Genomic DNA, 25490 nt, shown 5'->3' on the forward strand with positions numbered 1-25490 from the left:
TATTATATTATATTTATATAGATTTATATTATTAGCAGGTATAATCTTAACTTTATATTATTTATACTGCAGTATGTTTGAAAGGATTTATAAATCTAAGACAGAACCATTAATTTTAACAGTCTTGCGGAAAACAAGACCATCGTAACCTACTAAAAACAATTGAAAATTTGATATATAAAAGATATATAATAATATAAAAAACTAGCTGACCCGACAAACGTTGTCTTGTCGCAAAACGCTATTTAAAAAAAAAACAGGGGTTGGTGGTGGAAGGGTGAAAATTTAGTGTTGTATGTATTTTTAAATGTCAAATCATAATAAATGATAAAATTCTGTCAAAAAAATTAAATAAAAATATTTAGGGGTGGGTCACCCTTATCATTTAAGAGAATAAAAAATAGACGTTGGCCGATTTTCAGACCTACCTAATGTGCACACAAAATTTCATGAAAATCGGTCCAGTTGTTTCGGAGGAGTTTGACAAGAAACACCGCGACACGAGAATTTTATACATTAGATTTAATTTAGCTTTCATTAAAACAACAAATAAAATTAATATCATGATAAAAATATCATTAAAACTACACAGAATGTAAAGCTTCGCATATAAAAATATAATCTGAAATAGTAAGCTATAAAACGTATTTGAAATGATTCTCTTATGAAAGCGAAATAAAATATTAGAATATAAATTTCACGCAGATAAGGTTTCGATAGACATCAAGTGTTTTCCAATGTCGTCTGTATTTCGTCTTCATTCATATCAAGTAACGAGACTATTTAGGTATTGAAATATTGAGGTACTATGGTATTAAGATATTCATAAAAGAAATATCCTTAGGAACACAATATTACGTTTGAAATTAGAACAAAAGAAAAATATTATAGATAGGTATAAAGGTGGTTATCCGATATTCGTTCGAAATTAATAAGCGATTCAAAGATAGATGGAAATCGATTCGTTAAGATTTGTATTTGTTTGATTTCAGGCGAGATGAAAATGAAATCAGTCAGCGATGAGACAAAAGAGGCGACTATCGATGTTTACTCGTAATACTGCCTCGATTTATTTATTATTGTCTAGCGAATTACTTGGCTAGGCTAAGATATATTTTGAGGTCTATTAGCAATGACCACTGTATGGTAGATCAGTTTGGTAATCGCTTCAGCCTGTAATATCCCACTACTTGGCATATATCTCATCCCCCATGTAGGAGAAGGATCAGAGCTTAATCTTCGGTGCTCCAATGCGGGTTAGCGGATATATTCTCTACTACGACTAACGATCGCTATCAGGTGTACACGATAAACAACCGGGACCGTCGGCTTAACGTGCTCTCCGAGGCACGGTGGGGAGACCCACAAGGACTGCACAAACACCCAGACCATGGGAAACACCTGTATGGCCAATACAAATTTTTGTCATGTGCGGGGATCGAACCCGCAACCGCTAGCGCAACATGTACAATCCATGGCTGTAACCGTTGCGCCAACGCGGCGCCTGTAAGTAAATGTGCGCCTGTGGGTAAATTAGTATTTAATCCTTCTTTTATCAGCAGATACCTTCACAACTGACTTAAAAAAGGGGCATTCTCAATTCGACAGCATTTTTTAATGTGTGTTACCTCAGAAATTTTTAGTGGTTGTGCAGATGCTGCAGCTTTTGGTATAGTCTCATTTAAATTTAAATTTGATGTATGTAACGATATGTATTTAATTGATTTGACACAATTGTTTTTGAAAAAAAGTCGAATTACCAAATATAACGTTGTCCTATTTTCTTAGGTTGAATAACTATATATCATAAAATAATATTGATTTTACTGATTTCATTTGCATCAAAAAATCGTGTTTGATTGCGTCAGTCTCAGATGGAGAAGACAAAGGGATTGATCATTGCGGTTGAGATAAGATCCTTAACTATTCTTCGAAAATGTGCGACATAGTTAGACTTCTATTATTAATCTTAAATTTAATAATTGACTAGCCCGTTGGCGCAGTTTGTAGTGGCCCTGCTTTCTGTTCCGCGGGTTACGGGTTCCATTCCCGCCTGAGTCTGGGTGTAATATTTATATTATATTATTTCTATAAGTATTTATAAAAAGAAGGATATTTGGTTACACCAATCTGCTGTTACCTGTAACACAAGCATTAAGTTGTTTATGTAGGTACAGACGACAGACGTGTATTGTGTAGATATTTATTTATTTTTTAAATAATGAAACGAACGAAAATTATGATTGTTTTCAAGCAAAAAAGCGACTTCAAATTCAAATTTACAAGTAAACATCGTTAGATTTAATTCAAATTTAAATGGAACCACATGACCACCACTAGTTTCGAATAATAAAGAATCACACACATAAAAATACAGTTGAATCGAAAAACGAGAGAAGAATCGTTGAAGTCGGTTAAAAATGAAAATAGTAGTAACATAAACACTATCCTAGAACAGTTAAATAGTTTAATTTTACAATTGTCTGTATATTTAAGCGTATTAATGATAATGCCTTATCACAGATTGTAGATTAAATTCCAAGGCTTATAAATGAAGAATTTATAGGGCGAGGAACGAGGCAGAATGTCATAGACTCGTCGTAGTCACTGGACCCCACGACACAGGGAATACTAGTGTGGGGACCAGATATATGTTGTTTTTTTTTTTAGTGACGAAATATAACTGATGTAGCATGTGTTTATGTGATGTACTAATGTTTGAAAAAAGTAAAGATTATAAACGTTATAAAGATAGGACATAGGATTTTGGGACAGAAATACAGGAATTTTTATATTATATAAACTTATATAAGTCTTCCTCTAATACCAAATTGTTTTTTAGCAAAATTTAAAACACCAAGCGTTTGATAGTTATAATAAAAATTACTGAATGATAGCGAGAAAACTAAATACAAATCATAGAACACAAAATTATTGTTATTAATAATATGATAAACAAGATTCATTAAAAACATTTTATTCAAATAAAGGCTATGTATATTTTTGTCTTAATTTAAATATAATAATGAGGGCTCAAGATGTCATAAATAAAGATGAGAAAAATAAAAATGAGGCCACTGTAAATCTAAGGATTGTTTTAATTATAAATGTGTAAATAGTTACTACAAATGAATTCAAAGCAACCTCTTTTTTAGTTCAATGATATCATGTTAATTTTAGGTACCAAGAGGTATTCCAATAGATTATTTTAGCTTACAACCATTAGAGCTCTTAGCTACAATCAAGTAAAGTAATCGTGTGCGCATTTGCATTAATTATTGTCTTGATTAAGAATCTGACTAAAATTATTGCAACTATCATCGGCGAGCCCTAAACCTATTGTTTTGTGCTAAATCATCACGATAAACCTTACTTTTATATTATAACATGCTGCATTAATTTCGATAATGTTGTTGATAAGTTCGTACTGTTTTACTGTTTTGTTGTTAGTGTTTGGTACAGTAAAAGTTACGACGTGACTAATACTTCAAGTAACGCAAATAAATGGAACAATATAGTTCAGTATATTGATAGTATGATTATTTCAACATCTCCAAGGAATACCATTTCAACTCAGTATAGAGTAACTTCTAAAGAAAAAAATGCCGATGATTGCTATATCGCTAAAGAAATTCTAATAAAGGCTTAGTAAGGTCATACTAAGACTAGATTTGTGTCAAAACATTTCAGACTGGTTTTATGTTCAACACAGAAAATTCCTAAAATTCAGTTGATGTACTATTCCTTGGTAATGTCCATTTGAGACTTCGTGTCATATCGTAGGTCATCGTCTATGTTTTATTGGACTTGAAATTTGTCGGTTTTTTTTTGTTTTGGACAATGGCTGCATAATGATAGCAGTTTCTTGAAAGCCACTCTAGGCAATGATAAGTGATTGATAAAAAACGCGTGATTCTAACAATTTCAACTGCTACCTAATAGATTTAGGCGTGAATGAGATAAAGAAGATATACTTGCCGCTCATAAAGTTGTAAATGAGAGGGTTGACGGCGGAGTTGGCGTAGCACATGACGTGTGAGATCAAAGCGATGCAAGTCATCACTTCGGACTGCTGAACTTCGTAGGCGACCCTGCCAAGAAGTTTCATTATGACCAAACTGAACTTTAAGTCAATTCAATACACGCAATTTATAGCCTATAAAGGTATAAAATTGTGTTTACTGTCACACAATATTCAATTTAAAGTTTTCATTACGTGACCTGGATTTTTTGATTGAAGCATCGCTTTAAAATAACAGAATTAATTTATTAAACGCAGAGCTTCGTGAATAGTAGTTGTCGTTATTTATAAGCATTCAATAACACTTTGTTTTCGTACTGAAATAACTTTATTAAAGAGAAACTTTATTAAAAACTTTTTGCTACCTTTCGAAATCTGGGTATTTTTGCATTGTGTTTTTGTAGATCATTGACATATGACCTGAAGGCTGTCAAGTGGGAAACACTTTCTGGAGCTAGCCTATTATGATCCTCCACATAAGTTATTGATAGAGTTTAACATTAGGACGTAAAACAGGTCATCGGAGCCTCGATCAATTTAGCCTGTAAAATTTCACTGCTGGGTTGACGCCTTTTTCTCCATGTCGGAGAATAGTCAGAGCTTAATCCACCACGCTGCTCCACTGCGGGTTAGCGGATAAATCCCACTATGAGTAACGCCATCAGATATATGATAACAATAATGATGTGGCTATTTAACTTCAATAAATAAACTATAATATATAGATCCACATGTAGTGAATAAAAATGTCCCATAAATAAAGTGGAGCTTGATTATGAACAAGAATAATATATAGTTAAGTATTATCTGTCGGATACCGTCATACATATAGCTTTAGTGGCATACAGTGAAACAGGCCTATAGTCAACTATCCCATAACTACATACCTTAGTACTGAAAGCAGGTGAACGGGGAAGTAGCAGACAGCGAACATGATGACGACTGCTACTAGCATCTTGGCTGCCTTCCGTCGTGAACGTAGCTGACCTTCAGTGGAGGCGTTGGCATGGATCGATGGAGTTGTTCGTCTATTGGCTGCTAACCCTAGATAATAATTACATTTTTAAACATTTTATACTTATAATTAGACACTTTTATTAAAATTGAAGACGCAAAATTGCCTGTCTGTCTGTATTTTACAGAATATATTTCGGAGAGTGTGCCCAAGAGCTGCACAATTTGGTTCCACCATCACTATTCTACCACCGAACCACAAGGCATCGCTTGAGTGTGCACCGCTACGTGGTTGAAATCCCACGATCTCGCACTAAGCGTTTTGCTTCCTCTTTCTTAATACGCACCGCAAAAATCTGGAATGCCCTTCCAGCTTCCGTTTTTCCAAATAATTACAACTTGCTTTCTTTCTTCTTTCAAATCAAGAGTGAATAGGCATCTTCTAGGCAAGCACGCATTATCTTAGGCTGCATCTACACTTACCATCAGGTAAGATCGCGGTCAAGCGCTAGTCTATATATAAAAAAAAAACTAAAATAGAATTCTAGAGAGAGTTAAGTGCGTGTCAAATTTCATAACGATCGGTTAAGCGTTGAGCCTTGAAAGTGGAACAAACAAACAGACAAACTCACTTCCACATTTATAATGTTATAATGGGTTTGTTACATAAAAGTTACTAAGTATCATATAAGTTTGAATAAAATAATTACGACGTTGTATCTATAAGTTTTTAACATATGACCTTCTCCCTTCACTATCCCTTTGTGGGGATATTTATTCTATTATAGTGATTGCAGATTTATCTCGATTAAGGGGGCTGTGGTTCTACAAAATAACATATTTGGTCACAAAGACAGCAAATATTTTCGTGTTGGGTTGTGTGACGCCGCTTTTTCGCAACGGTTACAACCATGGATTGAACCTGTTGCGCTGCGGTTGCAGGTTCGATCCCCGCACATGACAAACAGTTGTATTGGCCATACAGGTGTTTGCCGTGGTCTGGGTGTTTGTGCAGTCTTTGTGAGTCTCCCCACCGTGCTTTGGAGAGCACGTTAAGCCATCGGTCCCGGTTGTTATCGTGTACACCTGATAGCGATCGTTACTCATAATAGGGAATATATTCGCCAACCCGCATTGGAGCAGCGTCGTGGATTAAGCTCCGATCCTTCTCCTATATGGGGAAAGAGTATGCCCAGTAGTGGGATATTAGCGTAAGTAGGTTTGTCACATATTTATATATTTCTTATATTATAGATATGTATCAAGAAAACGTTCATTTTTTCGAGCTATATTTCAAATATGAATCTGATATATGATCTATATAGCACTTTTTATCATCACTCGGGTAAATGCTATTTTGATAGAAAGAAATATGAGCGGAAAAAGACGAGTGGCTATTTAATAAGGATGGTTACGTGATAGGCACATATCCTATTTGCAAAGGTTCACGTGTGATTATCACGTATAATGTAATATTATAATATAATATTATTAAGCACGTATACTATTGTATACGTGCTTAATAATAATTCTTATAATAAATTGAACTGAAATATTCTAAAAATGTCTCACTTCTATAATTTTTACCCACTGTGGGTAATGATTAGAATTTATTACACAAAATGCTCCACTATTGGGTGGCAAATAACATCTTTCATAAAAGTAACTATGAGTTTGTTATAATAACCGAAAACGAGCTTAGTGCTCTCTGAAACGAGATGATAAGGCTCGCTGAAACCAATACTAACGTAATAAAATATTTGTGCTGATATAAATTCATTTATTTTATTTATTTAGGAAGCCAACCCAGTAAACAGCGGTATTTATCTCTCGTACATAATTAGGCATAGAATATTTTACACTATACACCACACTTAAAGGCTAAGTATGCAGTACACATTAAACAGCTGTTCCGAAACTTATAATAACAATAAATATTTATCATATGACAAATTAACTCATAAATAAAAGTATAAAACAATATATAAACAACAGTACAACAATTAAAACCCGTACAACACTTACCAACAAAAAACAGTGCTAAAATAGTAAAATTACTTAAAATAAAAGTAAAAATATGTAAAAAGAAAACAATTAAACAACAATTTTAAACAACAACAACTATCGTTATTAATAATAATTTCACACTACTATGCTAAATTCGCACCGCTACGTTAAACATGGGAAACAGATGACAAGTTAGTACTAATTGACAAATCGATCAAACCTTACGAGTGTACTTTACGATATTGATGATCAACATAAATAAATTATGAATACATATAGCAATAATTGTATTTGCTAGCAAACGAAAAAACCGACTTAAATTACATCGACAAGTAATATAACGTAAGTAGACGAAAAAAACTTAACAAACACATTAGTTGCCAATATGATTTTCGAAGATTCCCCTCGATTTCTCTGGGATGCGATCATCAGATCCTGGTTTCCTTATCATTAGGTTATACAACCCGTGATATATCTCTTTTCTGACAAAAAAATAATCAGCAAAATCGGTTCATTAACGACGACGTTATCCGCGAACACACATAAAAATATACGGTTAATTTGAATAACCGCATCTTTTTTTTGAAATCAGTTAAAAATGTAACGTCTCGCTTTCTATAAATGGAAGATATATGAGACAAAATATTATTAGGGTCTTTATCATCGCAAATAACATCCGTGATTGTTACAATTTTTGTCTGTTTGTCTGTGCGTTTATGCACGCTAATCGTAGAAACGGCTTATCCGATTTAGATGTGGTTTCACTAATATATTGTTGTTAGCTTCACTTAACATTTAAGGTTTGTTCACTTAACATTTTTTATTATTAGTTACATTACATTATAATACATTATTAATTAATGTTTCACTTAACATATTATTTCAATCAGTTCACGGGAACATGTAAATACCCAAACGATGGTATTTATAATCCATAATAAACCAAAAGATATATCCAAAAAATGCTATCCAAAGTCACTATTCAACGCGGACGAATTCGTGGGCACGGCTAGTTTCATAATAAATATCACCGAGAAAAACGAGTCAGTAAAAATCGTGTGACAAACAGGCGAAAGAAATAAAATTTTATTATTAATGCCAATTATTTTTTAATCAATGATCATATGAAATTATTTTACCGTGAAGGGATATCACAAAGCAGTTGAAACTAAACCGAATGAAAATGGAAGACTTGTTTCGTTAATTTTATGTAGAAGTTAATTATATTTTTAAGGGCCAGAAATAACAGAGGTTTGGTTTGGGTTTTCAATATTTCAGATAAAATGATTCCTTATTTTACTTGGTCGCTTTTTAATTCAAAATGAAAAAAAAAGAAAATTGAGCAGAAAATTTCATTATAATGAAACAACTTTTTCGTATTTTGTATCGGTTTTTTTTTTACATTCCCTACGTTTCGGGTACTTAACAGCAATCACAATAAAACTAGCTAACTAATAAGCCGCGATAAAATTCGAAAAACTTGTTTCATTTTAAAGAGTAAACGTAAATATTATAAAACAGAAAATATCAAAAAAATTTACGAGTATTTAAACTAAGCATTTGGTAGTAGGCAAGATAGGATGTCAGTTGGGTCAGCTAATTTTTTTTAAACTGTGGTTTTTTATTAATTTGTACAGTCATTGTCAAGTCTAGCAAAATTTAGGATCAACTCCCGAGGGACCGTGTGGCCTAATGGATAAGGCGTCGGACTTCGGATCCGAAGATTGCAGGTTCGAGTCCTGTCACGGTCGATACGATATATTTTGCTGCTATTTAATTATAATCTCATACTAAATTTAAAAATACACATTGCTATTAAATTGTCTGGTTAAAAAATTAAAAATCGATTTTTTACAGATACTTTTTATTACAATATTGTATTCTTTTAATATGAAATATGGAAAGTATTTTATAAAATCATGTGGCGATTTCTGACTAAATCTTTTCAATACTTTGTAAATAAATCATAATATATTATGGAAACTGTAAATACGTTATTTATAAGCATTATTATTTAAAATTAATTCCCTTTTCAATTATTTCACTTTTACTATTATTATTTTAGTAAATATTTTTTATTTTATAATTTTATCCGCCGACCCACAATGGAACAGTTTGGTGTATAAAGGTTTGGTGCTTCTTCTACACGAAGAAAGAGGCTTGTGCTCAGCAGTGGGATATTACAAGCTGAGTCGAGATCGTAATATTACTTTTACACATTATTGAGTGCCAACTTAGTAACGTGTGTGGGTGGCTGTGTGGCTACGGCACTAAAGAATTTAGCCACCCCCTCTCTTCCCGTGGGTGTCGTAAGAGGCGACTAAGGGATAACAAGGTTCCACAACCATCTTGGAACTTAAGATGCCGACCGATGGCGGGATAACCATCCAACTGCTGGCTTTGAAATACACAGGCCGAAGACGGGCAGCAGCGTCTTTGGTGCGACAAAGCCAGTACTGCGGTCACCAACCCGCCTGCCCAGCGTGGTGACTATGGGCAAAACACATGAGTTCACGTTATTTTTGGCGTAAACTTGTGGAGGCCTATGTCCAGCAGTGGACTGTATAGGCTGTAATGATGATGATGAACTTAGTAACGAAGCGTTCCTAATTATCGAAGAAAGTTCCAAATATTGTTGTTATCTAATGCAACTCCGACATTAGTGAAATTTAATTTGTGAGTTTGTTACAAAAATGTCATCGCATTACTTTTATTTTATAATTTTTTGCACTCCAATAACGTTATAATAATTGTATTTGCTCGCAAACGAAAAAAAACCGACTTCAATTACATCGACAAGTAATACAACGTAGATCGACGAAAAAATAGTCAAGTAACTACGCGTTATCAAAGATTACTCAAAAAGTATCAAATCTCAATAAAATTTAAATGTGACCACATTATAAACATCAGCTTTCGACTAAATTAAAAATTATCAAGATCGGTACACCCAGTAAAAAGTTATGCGGATTATCGAGAGTTTTCCCTCGATTTCTCTGGGATCCCATCATCAAATCCTGGTTTCCTTATCATGGTACCAAATTAGGGATATCTCCTTTCCAACAAAAAAAGTATTATTAAAATTGGTACATCCAGTAAAAAGTTATGTGATATAATACGACGAAAAAAGCGTTAAGTAAAAACGCATTATGAGATATAACTCGAAAAGTAGTTGTTAGATCTCAAACAAATTTAAATGGGACCAAATGACACACACCATCTTTAGATTAAAAAAAAAAACTTTATCGAAATCGGTCCACCCAGTCAAAAGTTCTGATGCCACATACATTAAAAAAAAATACAGTCGAATTGAGAACATCCTCCTTTTTTGGAAGTAGGTTAAAAATGGCATTCATTGTACAAACTTAATTAAGTTGCATTAGTTTTTAGGCCTTATTTACAAAATGATCTCGTCGTAGTTAAGGCACTGTACAAAGCAAGCATGGGTTGGAAACAATTTTAACCCGCTTTTCACTTTTCCTGGTAATGGTACTTTTTGAGTTTTTTTTTTTATTTCACGATGGTAGCAAATTAGCACACGATCCGTTTAATAGTAAGCTGTTAGCCTGTTACCATTAGATGGGCAGGGCGAGGATTCGCCCTGAACCACCGCAACATAGGAAACAAGACACTACTTACGAGCAGAAAATATATTTAATTGCGATTATGTGTAATATGAAGTTCCTCAGTCAAATTGTTCCAGATTTTGGGCAGGATATTTCCAGCTGTACGTACCCTACCTCCATCAATTTCAGCAGTTATAGTTGAAGGTTAAAGTTTCAAGATTCATACGAAAATAGACGATAAACTTATTGTTTGTTTCGTTTCTCGACGCGAAGTCATATAATAGCGCATTTTTCGGTAATCGCTTCCTTGTATATAATATTACCTTCACTGTAATCATGAAAGTTTTCATGCTATCTTGTTCTTTATCAAAGTTGTTTATTAAATATATTATTTGTTTTGAAGAAATACAATAATGAACTTTCTAAAACAAAATAAAAAAAAATACCTTGACTCTTTTTTTGACTTCTTGACTATTCTGATATTTGTTACCTAGATCTTAAGGAGGAGCAGCTAAATAAGCTTGAGCGCCTCCAGAATCTCTGCATACGGTTCATATTTGGTCTTCGCAAATATGACCATGTATCCGATTTTCGTAATCAACTCAAGTGGCTGCCTATCCGCTCTTGCAGGAATACTCATATCCTCTCTTTGCTTATTGTGTGCTTTTGCATCCAGACACTCCTCCCTACCTAAAAAATCGCTTCGAGTTTCTCTGTGACACTCATGAGCGTTCACTCAGGTCATCTTCAACCTTAATACTCAAAACTCCTTCCCATACTACTTTCTTTTTATTTAAACTCCTTCTCTGTTAAAGCTGTACAACTTTGGAACAATCTTCCTCTTTCTATTAGGCAAGCTCAATCACTATTCTGTTTTAAAAATTATCTAAAGGCCCATTTTTTGTGTGTATATATATATATATGTATTATATGTAGTATATTTACTTAATTTTATATCATATAGCTTGTTAACTCCATGTCAATTCTTTATCAACTATTTGTACACTTCCCTACCGCTTCTCATTTTATATGCCCTGTCCTATACCCTAAGGTTGACTGGAAGAAATCGCTCTTAGCGATAAGACCGCCTTTGTACATCTTTCTTCGTATGTATCCCTTTTTGTAACATTTCTTTGTAGTGTACAATAAAGAGTATTTATTATTATTATTATTATTACCTTAATTTAAATGAATTTTAGTTAAAGTAATGGTACCACCAATTCGGAATGTAGATTCTTCAGAGAAGAATAGACGACACACTCTGCAGATACTCTTTTAAAATAAAATATCTTTTGTTTTAAAGAAAAAAACAGCAACTTAATTGATTAAAAAATAGTTAAAAACTCGACTAACAAGAATCGGGACATGAACTATGTAACGGCAGTTTACTAAGAAGGGGTTCTCGGAAATTTATCTCCCAAGGGGATGAATGAGTATGCCATTAATTGTAGGGATTTTTCGAAATTTATCGACCAAGGTTATATGAACGGGGTCGGCATTTATTTTTGGTATTTTCCCAAATTTATTTCCCAAGGCTAGGGGGTGGATGGGGATGGCAATTCGGTATTGGTGTAGGGATCAACTTTTATTGAAGTTTTTATTTTTTTATTTTATTCGAAAACCAACAGCGTTACAATTCGTATATATATGACATTTAACATAATATTAACAATAATAAGGTCAGTAATAGGTTTTCCTATCTATACACCTTAGTACTGTTACAAAAGGGCAGTATTAAGAGCCGATATTAAAATGACTTGAAAAACAAAACAAAATTAAGTTAATAGGATAGCCACATAAAGGATAGTAGCATAATAAGATACATGACCCATCACACTAAGCATCACAGACTAACAACAAGTCGTAGAATAAGTACAGTGAGTCCAAACGTATACAAATAGCCAATGTAACATAATTTTTATATATAATTACCAACAGACATTGCAATTTTATTCATCTGTATAGATAATAAAACTTTGTAGTATATAACAAACACAACAACATCTACATGCAGACTTATAACTTGTATGTAGCTATTACATTTATTTCGCTTATAATGATTGCTTATGAGATTCCTAATTTACTCTTTTAAATTTTTTATTAAACTTTTTTTTTATTCTGTTAACTAGATTTTTTTTTGTAATAAATTAATTTTAAAATTAAAATTGATTTATTCTTTTAACAGTTGTGGTAAGTGGTAAAAATAAACATAAAATCGGATTGTCTAGCTTAAAAACATGCACATAATTTATTTAGCAAACAAAAAACGACTATCTTCTAAGGCATAATGATTAAAAATCACACCCTTACCGAGTTTCCCTGTATCTCTTACAAATGACCCAATTAAAAACTTGCGAACTCGATACCGACGGAAGGTTTAGAGGTTGTGTGTTTATGTAATTTAATTAATGACATCAAATTTACATTATATTTGATATCGTAATTAATTTATTTTGTATAGTCACAGACAGAAATTGTTAACAATTTCGTAGCTTGACTCGCGAGGCCATATTTTCTGAAGAACAATAATACAAACAAATTCTATGTGTTTTAAGATAAGTATTTAAATAATTATTTATATTGAGATAGATGTTGTTTTCTTTGCAGTTTTTGTTACTTGTTTGTATATAATGTTCACATTAATTCAGATTTGAAACAAAATTGTTATAATTATTTTTACTAGTGGTCGCCCAGAGGTCAAAATTCGACCATCATTAAAATATAAATGAAAAAAAAAACCTAAAAGTTATGAAAATAAAGAACCTTTTTTAAAGATTTTCAATTCGGCCTTTGACTGACAATCATCAAACGAGAATATAAAGAAGATATAATATACGCGTGTGTGTGTGTGTCAAATACATTGTAGTGTGTGTAATGTTTTTTTTATTGTTTTAATATATTTGCACAAGTTTAAAAAAATATTAGCATTCTGTATTCCTGCTCTACATAAACTATAAGTGTACGAAATTTCATACTCTTCGGTCCGCGTAATTTTCGTAAAAAGGGGTACAACGTTTTTGCTTCACATATTCATATATAGAATACCAGCTGATACAACAGACAATAGGTATCCTGTCTTTCAGACTATCAAATGCGTGAAATTCAAGTACTTTTTCTGAAATTTTGAAAATTTTTGCTCAATTTCCTCAATTTTTCATTCCTTGAAAGCCATTTATAAATCATTAGAAAACTTAAATATGAATGATATCGTTAATGTCATAATGACCCGTGAATAAATTGTTATAAAATGAATGAAATATTATATAGTAGCAATACCCGTGCGAATAATTCGCACTTAATTAGTAAAAAACTCACCGACCGTCAATCACGTTGATGTTGTTTCAAAGTTAAAGCCGTCATATATGTCATTTTAATAATAAATTAATTTACAAAAACGAAAGCAATAATAAATTTTTTAGTTGTTGATGCCGTTAGAGCAAGCAATTATCTGTAAAATAATATATAATTTATGTGAAGTAATTGTGAGGTTTTTTATAAAAAGGGAGGTAAACATCTCAACCTTAGCGTATTAATATATATGATTACGTGACCATGGAAAATAGGGATTCATTTTTAAGTGTATAGATTTTAAAACAGCAATAATTTTATCGGTCAGTTGTCTCATATTAATTCACTTCAACTATTATACGCTAAGACTAAGAAAAATCTTATCAAACCTTAATTCGAAAGGATAAGAAACTTTATTGATGTCGCAGAATCCTATTAAAGATTTTCTTAATAAATATGTATATTTAATTAATTTGGGACGCGGTTCTTCCAGGACAAATATGACTATCCCGTTGGCGCAGTTTGTAGTGACCCTGCTTTCTGCTCCGGGGGTTGTGGGTTCGATTCCCACCCTGAGTCTGGGTGTAATGTATATATTTATTTATATATTTATATACGTATTATTTATAAGTATGTTTATCAAAAAAAAAAAATGTAGCTACCAGTCGGCTGTTACCTATAACACAAGCATTAAGTTGCTTACTTTAGGGACAGACGACCGTGTGTGTATTGTGTAGATATTTATTTATTTATTTATTTATTTACAATATTGAATTCGTTACGATGTTTGGATTTGGACAAACAGCTTGATTGGGACGCTTTAGGCGATGTGCACTGAAATACAATTTTCCAACATAGAACTACATGGTGTTACATCTATGGTATGGTCTGCATCCTTGTTATTTGGGGGACAACATTTTTTTATCCAGTAAGGACATTTTTTGGCTGCTTGATGTGCTGAAATATATATTTATATTTTAACGGTAACTACATAACCAAATAATAATAATAATACAGACGATTATTCAATAAGAAAAAACTAAAAAGATTTCTTAAAGTTAGAGATTACAGATTGACAAAGATTGTTGAAAAAATGCTAGTGAAAAGGTCGTAAACTTAATTTAGTTGTAAATTGCTTTTAAGTTCGCACTTTTACAATGCTGCAACAGGACGTTAAGTTTACATTTAAAAATTAAATATAGTAAAACATATGTAACATTAAAGAATTATATAAAAATAGTAATAGATAAAAAAAGTAATAATAAATAAAGTACATCGCCAAAGATATAGGTGGACAAAATACATAGGTGGTGAGGTAAATAAGATACGCTTATAACATCATGGTTACTACAACTTCTGCTCAATGAGCGTTTCATTAACAGAAGACAGTTCTTTAACAAAAATTTTGTTGGTTAGAGGGTGGAATTGAAAGTTGTAGAAATCAGGAATCGTCGTTTCAGTTGATGAAGGTAAAGTAAAAGGTGATGAGCAGCTATGGGTTTACGGTAACAGCATTGGATTTTTTTACTGGCCATTGCGAATTTATGATTACGGTAAATAGTATATATATTTTACAGAATGAAAAAAAAATGCCATGGCCTGTTTAGGTTATAGTTCATATATTGCTCCTCGTTTCAATTTGACAACGTATTTGCTAATGGATCATTTTAAAATTGAGTAATTTGGTAATTTCATAAAGAAACTTATCATAATGCTCAAGGCCATAATTTTGTATCATACATTAAAATATGAGAGACGTAGTTGTTTTCCCAAGTGTGTAAACTCAACATAAAACAACAAAGTTTTCTTTCCTTAATTTATTCTTTTTGTACTTTAGTTGCAACTCAAACAAATAACAGTAATTAACATTTTCATTCGTTACGCAGTGGATTCTAGACGGTTTGCTAATGAGGGACCCGCAGCTACCCACTTCAAAGTGTTTTGTGCTCACATTTTAGTTGGGGCAATATTGTTCTTTCTTTATCTAACCACAGCGATCTCTTTTCTTATGAGCAAAATGAATTTTTAACTGTCGACGCAAAAAGAGGATGTTACTAGTTTGACACCAATGTCTGTCGGTGTATCAGTCTGCGGCATCGTAAATTTCTAATGAATGGAACGACTTCGATGCATTTTATTTTAATGTGAAAGCGAGTTTTCTTGTAGTTTGTAGTTCAGGTAGCTTTTTTGGTAAACATCGATCAAGCAGTATGAAGACTATTATCTTTTCCAAATCCAATGGAATTATTAATTATTAAATATGATAATGAATTGAATTATTTGTTATAACCATGATATTAGATATTATGAAGAACTTTGTTCTACTATGCGATCAGTTAGGTCATCAGATATTTCAGATTAAAACGGCTGACTCTTATTATTATGTTGGATTGAATACTTCGTAATTACTGGTGAGAGTTACGGGTTTCATGCTACATTTAAATTGACTTACAAAATTTCAATTAATTGGAATAATTAATAATACATCCAATTAAGTTGTAACTGATACAATAGTCAGAACGACGTTTGACTGAAAAGGTATACAGATTGAGAACAAATTTAACATTTCCGAAATTTGAGAAAAATAATTATCTTATGGTCCGATGATCTGAACTTATAACACCAACCACCAATTAAAAATAGTTGAAGACTGGGGTGGAAAGCTTGGCTACTAGCAACTATGCTAACGAGTTAATTCAATTTAAAAAGTACATATATAATTTAAAAAAAAATCTTAAGTTTGTTACCTTCGTACTTATCTCTGTACGTATGGATATTCTTAAACGCATATTTCAATCTTACATAAAAAAATAATAGTAATAATAATACACTTTATTGTACACCAAAAACAGAAATAATACATAGCAAAGAAAGAAAAAAAATATTGACAATATATTCATTAGGTACAAAGGGCGGCCTTATCGCTAAAAAGCGATCTCTTTCAGGCAACCTTAGGGCAAAGGAAAAGGTCTCGTCAGCATAGGTGTACAAGTTACAACAAATTTATTATAAATATTCAAATAACTAAACATATACATACATACATAAATAGATACATAAATACATACATACATACATACTGACATATATACATATATACCCACGTACATGCATACATACATATAAATACATATATGTATACATTATAATTATGAATTACTAAAATGTAACTGCATTTAGAATTAAGGAAACGGGTATAATTATATTTTCATATTAAAGGGAAGTGCTAGTCTGGTAGACCAAAATATTTTATTTTTTTAATGTTTACGCGAACTTCACTCTTTATTAACCGACTTCCAAAAAAGGAGGAGGTTCTCAATTCGACTGTATTTTTTTTTTTTTTTTTTTTTTTTTTATGTATGTTACATCAGAACTTTTGCCCGTGTGGACCGATTTCGACAAATTTTGTTTTAATCGAAAAGTGGTGTGTGCCAATTGGTCCCATTTAAATTTATTTGAGATCTAACAACTACTTTTCGAGTTATATCTAATAACGTGTTTTTACTTGACGCTTTTTTCGTCGACCTACGTTGTATTATACCGCATAACTTTCTACTGGATGTACCGATTTTGATAATTCTTTTTTTGTTAGAAAGGGGATATCCCTAGTTTGGTACCGTGATAAGGAAACTAGGATCTGATGATGGGATCCCAGAGGAATCGAGGGAAACTCTCGAAAATCCGTAATAACTTTTTACTGGGTGTACCGATTTTGATAATTTTTAATTTAATCGAAAGCTGATGTTTATCATGTGGTCACATATAAATTTTATTGAGATCTGATAACTACTTTTTGAGTAATCTTTAATAACGCGTAGTTGCTTGACTATTTTTTCGTCGATCTACGTTGTATTACTTGTCGATGTAATTGAAGTCGGTTTTTTTTTCGTTTGCGAGCAAACACAATTATAATGAAACAACTTTTTCGGATTTTATCGGGATTTATTAAGTTTTTTAGATGCCTAACATTTCGGATACTTTACAGCAACCATGATGACTAAGTAAGAAACCGCAGTAAAATCCGGAAAAATCTAAATAAAACATGAGATAATACTTCATTTATGATGTAAATTTATGATACTAAAAAGTGATTTTTTAAAATAATTCCTGATTATGGCAACATTATTGAAAGTGACAAAAAATCTACATAAAACAGATGAGCTAGACGCAGACAGTTTAAATCTCAACGAGGGTAATATTTATTAATGAGAAGTACTAAATCAGTCTAACAACACACTCGGAAAATTTATGTAATAAAGTTAAAAATTTAGTTTCTAATTGAGATAGCGAAAACAGTTTTAAAATATTGGTTAGTAAATAATAATTAATAAACAGCTTACACTCAATGGCCAAGTAGGTTTTCTCCTATGTTGAAGGACCAAAAACACTCTAAATACACTAACACAAGCAACCAGAACATGACAAACATCTGTATGGCCAGTGCTGTGGCCGTTTCCGTAGGTTGTTACTTTCACTATAATTTCATCATTGATTTTATGAAGAATAGAGGTGTTTTTTTTAATATTAAATACTGTAACAGATTACCAGAAATGTACATTTCAAGATAAAACGACATCGTTTATTGTTAACGTTTCACATTTAGGGAGGGTACTCAGCAAATAATCATTTCGAAGGGCTAATTGTATACATTCCGTAAATTGATGGCGTCATTTTGTTTTAAAATAACAGCAATATTGTCAATGGCTATTAATAAATTATTTTTAGTAATATCATTTTAAATTAAAGATATATTAAATATTTCAAAGATAATATTACGTTACATGGCTAATAAAATGTATGATACAATTTTTTTTTCTTAATATTGCGGATCTGCTGCAAATGCTTAAGCCTCAGCCTGTTATATCCCACTGCTGGGTATAGGCCTCTTTCTCCATGTAGGAGAAGGATTAGGGCTTAATCCAACACGCTGCTCCAATGCGGGTTGGCGGATATATTCCCTACTATGAGTAACGATCGCTATCAAGTGTACATGATAACAACCGGGACCGACCGCTTAATGTACACTCCGAGGCAAGGTGGGGAGACCCACAAGAACTGCACAAACACCCAGACCACGGCAAACACCTGTATGGCCAATACAAATGTTTGTCATGTGCGAGGATCGAACCCGCAACCACCAGCGCAACAGGCACAAACCAGTGCTGCGACTATTGCGCCAACGCGGCGTCATCGCTGCAAATGCTTACTAAATCATAAATACTAAAATTAATACAGCTAACAATTGACGACACAGAGTTGTATGAAAATTTAAATCTGAGCATCAATAGTTTTAGCTGCTTATCTATTGTACATCCTCTAGTTTGGCTCCAGTATTGACGTGGTAAGAGTTTCCAACGCCTACAGAACTGGTAGAGTAAAAGCGAATATTTTATGACTCACAGTTACCGAAATTATTTAAAACGGGATATTTACTATGTTTTTATGTCTTGTTCACGATAACAACTGAAAATAACCATGTTGACTCACAGTTAGTTTGTCCACTTGCAGGGCATAGCTTATGAGATTCTGTGTGTCCAGGTATGTTGTCTGATCTCCACAGGACCCTCACAATCTGGCAATACGCGATCATCATTAGTAGTAGCGGGAACCTGTAAAAGAAAAACATTGAGTTCAAAAATAAATTTTACAACATATTATTGTGGAACAAAAAAAAATGAAATATATATTTTTTTAATTGTACTTAAAAGTACTTTTGTATCATTATCTTATAAAACACAAATATGTTGATAATTTAAAAAATTAAGGATAAGCTATTGATGATTTGGAAAAAGTATATTCTGCTGAGAAGAATAGGCAAGAAACTTAAAATTTACTGTTAAATTTTTATCAATATTAGTTAAATATTGTAATTCTATAAAATCGTGTTATTCCGACAAACAGAACGGTATTTTAAATTACCTATTTGTACCATTTTATGTAAATACTTTTTCTTGTTCTTCAAATTCAATTCGAGTTTATATAAATATTTTATTCCATCTGATATTGGATGATTAAAATAGAACTCCATTACAATGGACACACCTGCCTTTCTTCCCATTAGAAATGACTTAAGGAAATTGACAATTTCATCAAATAATTTGCACAGAATCCTAAAATCACTCAAAAGAAAAGTGAATAAGTCCCTTTGTAAATAAGGTTTGTAAATAATTTTTGGAGAAAAAGGAAGCGTCTTTCTTGTGATTGACTTTTATTTATCATTTTGTCATGTTTTTATCTCGTTATACGTCGTTTGAAGATATAATCATACTTAAATATAGATTGATTGTTATCAAATAAAAAAAAATATATTGGATGACTCGACATTCACCAGCTTTCGCATAAATCAAAATCAAAATCAATACAACCAGTAAAAAAACACACTATTTTTATGTGTATAAAAGGAATGTGTATTGTGTATATTTGTGTATATCCCGGTTTATCACCGAATTTCCGCGAAATCGAGATTTATGGGGGAAAACTGCGATAACCGCTCGTGATTATTTACAGCTCAGGTTAGTTTAAGGAATTTATTTCCTCATAAAAACATTACGTTCATTTATAACTGACTTAACTGAGGTAGGGCACAGCAGGAATTCCCTGCTCAAAATATGGAGCAGCCCGACTGGGGAAGTACCTCGACCTTACAGAAGATAACGGCAAAATAATACTGTTTTCAAACAGTATTGTGTTCCTGTTGGTGAGTAAGGTGACCAGAGCTCCTGGGGGGGGATTGGAGATTGGGTCGGCAACGCGCTTGCGATGCTTCTGGTGTTGCAGGCGTCTATAAGCTACGGTAATCGCTTACCATCAGGTGAGCCGTACGCTTGTTTGCCGACCTAGTGATATATAAAAAAAATATATATAATGAGATACAATCAATAGTGGGATGTAACAATTTTTACCTCTGGAACACTTAATCGAAACATTTATAATTACGTTGTATAAACGTGTTGTTTTAATTTTGATTTAAAAAATATTAATGTTGTCCGAACCTTTGACATGGTTTGGTAAATTATTATATAGCTGCATTGTCTCAAACAATATTGTTTTCTTACCATACTTTTTACGTACACTAGTCAGCATTAATTTATCATCGTTTCTTAAATTGTGTTTAGTTATTTTTTTTTATCAATTTTGATGTTGGAGCGTATTGAATTGTTGATAATGTTCTTTATATGCAGGTGTAATTGGGTGATATTTATGAATTTTTTTTCTTGATACAATTTATTGATAGATGTAAAACAAGGATAGCGAAATAGTGCTTTGATAACTTTATTTTGAATTCTTTGTAACAGTATTAAATTTGTCTTTGCGACACATCCCCACACTTCTATTAAATATTCAATGTTAGATTTAACTACGATTTTATAAATTATCATTCGTACTTTATTTGGAATGCAGTTTGATACGTTTCTCAATGCAGGTTAAGGTTTGTACGATTTTATTTTTGTGTTACCCACACATTAGAAATTCTAAACATTTTTGAATATCATATCAAAAAGGTTCAGATTTTAACTATAAAAAAAATATAAAAAATAAAATACATAAAAAAATAATCACTTCACACTCAACGGCCCCCAGTAGGATTTTCTCCTACGTCGGGGGTGCGGAAACACAATACACAAGTACAAACGCCCAGACCACCACAAACATTAATATGGCCAATACCAATGTTTGTCATGTGCGGGGATCGAACCCGCGACCGCAAGCGCAACAGCCAGTGCTGTGACCGCTATAGTAGAAAACAAATAAAATTAAAATATTAAATTCCGCTGACCAAGTCCTTAAAGTTTTATTTTTATTAACATGATAAATTACTGTGTGGTTACGGCAGTAAAGAATATAGTCACCCCCTCTCTTCCCGTGGGTGTCGTAAAAGGCGACCAAGGTGTAGCGTATTAGTGTGTTGTAGTGTATTTAAGCGTATATATATACATATATGCTAAATTTAAGTATAAATTACGGGCGTTATATGTTAATAAAGTAGTCTTACTAGAGTATTCGACATGGTTTGATTTCCATCTCCCATTACAACCGTTATAAAGGGATAACACAGTTCTACTACCATCTTGGAACTTAAAAACCCAACCGATGGCGTGATAACCATCCAACTGCTGGCTTTGAAATACACAGGCCGAAGACGGGCAGCAGCGTCTTCGGTGCGATTAAGCCAGTCCTGCGGTGACCAACCCGCCTGCCCAGCGTGGTGACTATGGGTATCACACAAGTGTTCACGCCATTTTTGGTGCGAACTTGTGGAGGCCTATGTCCAGCTGTGGACTGCGTTAGACTGAACTGATGATAAATTAAAAACGTTTTTAAGAGTTTGTCTTTCTTTGTAGAAAGGCAAAAATAAGATAAAGCTAATCACATGGCAATATATACATACATTTACCCCAAAATTTCCACAGTATTAAGATCAAGACGTTAAAAGAATAAAGAGTATCCAGATGTAATCTCTCTTCGATCTAAATATCTATTTGTTAATATAGCAGTTATGAGATTTTAGACTTGTAATTTTGATTCATTTATTTTAGTATTTAATATTGGAATGCTTTTTGTTCGGTATAAAATTGTATGGCAATATTCAACTGACTGGGAGAGATTAGTCACCTTAAATAGAAAATTTACAATACATCTTCTATCCTCTTCGAATAATTCAGATAAAAGCTTAAACAGAATGACTCAAGTAATATAAGATAATGTATTATTAGATACCGTTGTGCTATTTAGAATATCTATATTTCACTAAATAGGAACTTTGTGAGGGCTATTGAAAATTCTCTTGAAATTCTGTTCAAGAGAATTCAAATTCGAATGATTAACAAAGTTTTGGATTAGGTAATCTCAGTTTATGAACTGTTTTCAATTTACTGAGTATAAAATCTAATTTTGGATTATGTAAAATACAATATTGAATGACAAATGAATATCTTTGAGGGCCTCTCGTTAAAAAATAAAGGTGTTATTGAAAAATAACAAGAATCCAAGTATGTTGGCAGCACTTATTGCATTCTGTCATCTGTGTACATTCAAATGATTCAAGTTAATCGTCGATCATTGTTCATTTTTAACCGACTTCCAAAAAAGGAGGAGGTTCTCAATTCGACTGTATTTTTTTTACTGTATGTTACTTCAGAACTTTTGACTGGGTGGACCGATTTCGAAAAAAAAAAATTTAATCGAAAGATGGTATGTGTCATTTGGTCCCATTTAAATTTATTTGAGATCTAATAACCAATGTCCGAGTTATATCTAATAATGCGTTTTTACTTGACTATTTTTTCGTCGACCTACGTTGTATTATACCGCATAACTTTTTACTGGGTATAACAATTTTGATGATATTTAATTTAATCTAAAGCTGATGTTTATCATGTCACATAGTCACATTTAAATTTCATCGAGATTCGATTACAGTTTTTGGAGTAATCTTTGATAACGCGTGTTTACTTGACTATTTTTTCGTCTACTTACGTTGTATTACTTGTCGATGTAATTGAAGTCGGTTTTTTTCGTTTGCAAATACAATTATAAGCAGTATTGTAATATCTGTTATACTTTAAACGTCGAATATTAAAGGGGTCGTCCATTAATCACGCGATATTTTATTAGCTTTTTAACTTCCTACCTCCCACCTGGTGACACGCGGTGAGGTTTTAGACTCATACCCTTCCCCGATACCAAATAATCACGTGTACTTTTTTGGTACAAAACATATTGAAAATTTCACAACATTATCTTTATATACAGGTGTAAATTAATTAAATTTGAGAAAATTAAGTATTAAGACCCCAAGACAGGAAAAAGACAGTTATATGTGTTATTTTTTGCAATCAATTAATAAATAAATAATTAGAGAAAAAGCTGTTTGATGGTTTCATGAATTACAATTAAAACATTTAGACTTGCGTCATTTATTATTATTTATTTATTTTTGCAAACATGATTTACCCTATCATAAGAAAGTTCAAAGAACTTTTTTTACTGTGAAGATATAGTAGTATAGTAGCTTAAACGGTTTTTCTTTTTTACTGAAACTTGTAGCTAATATTTTAAAGAGAATACATTCGAATAAATAAAAAATGATTACCTCTCAGGGCAGATACTGAAATTTGTAGATGTATTTGTTTCTAGTCTGAATTTATATTCTTGAGGGTGTTCTCACCATACAGATAAAGCTGTGTATATCATGTGAAAATATCACAATTCAATCATCAATCATTACAGCCTATACAGTCCACTGCTGGACATAGGCCTCCACAAGTTTACGCCAAAAATAACGTGAACTCATGTGTTTTGCCCATAGTCACCACGCTGGGCAGGCGGGTTGGTGACCGCAGTACTGGCTTTGTCGCACCGAAGACGCTGCTGCCCGTCTTCGGCCTGTGTATTTCAAAGCCAGCAGTTGGACGGTTATCCCGCCATCGGTCGGCTTCTTAAGTTCCAAGGTGGTTGTGGAACCTTGTTATCCCTTAGTCGCCTCTTACGACACCCACGGGAAGAGAGGGGGTGGCTAAATTCTTTAGTGCCGTAGCCACACAGCACATCACAATTAAATAATTAAAATATTGAACCAAGGTTAAAAACAAAATTTGAAGATGGCATTACTTACGTGTAAAGGAAAAGCGCTTTTATTATGTGCCACTTGAGATCACTTTCGTCTGACCACGTAGGTGTGCACTGCATGAAGTACTGTACGTTGAACCGTAGTTCCATGTTCTTCTTTACTTGTAGAACAACGAATTCTGGTATATCTGTTGGAATGAGAAAAATGTTAACATTGGTGAAAACTTTTAATTATGAATTTATGTTGTCTATGATGACCATAATATCGCTTCGGCTTGTAACATCCTACTGCTGGGCATAGGAATATTTTATTGTAGCAACTATCTTAGAGATTTGTTTAAATTAAGGAGGCGTTATTCATTAATATTAAGTGATACGCGAACTCGATCGTGGTATTTTAAAATCAAATTTATATTATATCGTAGAATTTTAAGGAAAATTCCATCTTAACTGTTACCGTCCAGTAACGTCATAAATAATATTCATCGTCTTGCAATTTGAGATTTAAGTACAACAATAAAATATATAGTACCTACAGCCAAATGTTTTGTTCTTTGTAAATCATATTTCGTCCGCTATTGATGTCAAATGCTAAACCCTTTTATCTTTCGAAAAATCATTTAAAGAATATTGTATTCCGTGAATCGCAAAATCCAGACGAAAGAAACGGTTTTATCCAATTGGCGAAAGCGGATTTTAGTGTATCTCTTTAATGCCATAGTAATAGGATATATCCCTTCAAAAACAGTTTCTTTCGGAATTTCGTTAGACTAGCAGTATTATTAACTTTGGCAAAATCACGCATTTTTTAATAACATAGAAGCACTTAGATCGGTTGTCTAATTTGTTTTAAGCCTATAAAAAATAAGGTTTTAATTTGGTTCCTACAATTTTTCTATAAGATGTCTTTCGCATGCCTAGCCTTTTGATTCCATTTGAGTGATAAGTATTAACTTAAGCTTCAGCTTGTACTATCCCACTGCTGGGCATAGGCCTCTTTCCCCTCTCTTCCCGTGGGTGTCGTAAGAGGCGACTAAGGGATAACAAGGTTTCACAACCACCTTGGAACTTAAGAAACCGACCGA

The 25490-nt window shown here is 32.7% G+C and overlaps 1 non-coding gene across 1 annotated transcript; it reads left to right on the forward strand.

Annotated features, from left to right (window-relative positions):
* Positions 1-8660: 8660 nt before the first annotated feature.
* On the forward strand, positions 8661-8733 carry Trnar-ucg. Its single transcript has one exon. It is a non-coding gene; the product is annotated as a tRNA-Arg (tRNA).
* The last annotated feature ends 16757 nt before the right edge of the window (positions 8734-25490 follow it).

Source organism: Melitaea cinxia, chromosome 24 (genome assembly GCF_905220565.1).
Source record: "Melitaea cinxia chromosome 24, ilMelCinx1.1, whole genome shotgun sequence".
In the NCBI taxonomy this organism is placed as follows: domain Eukaryota; kingdom Metazoa; phylum Arthropoda; class Insecta; order Lepidoptera; family Nymphalidae; genus Melitaea; species Melitaea cinxia.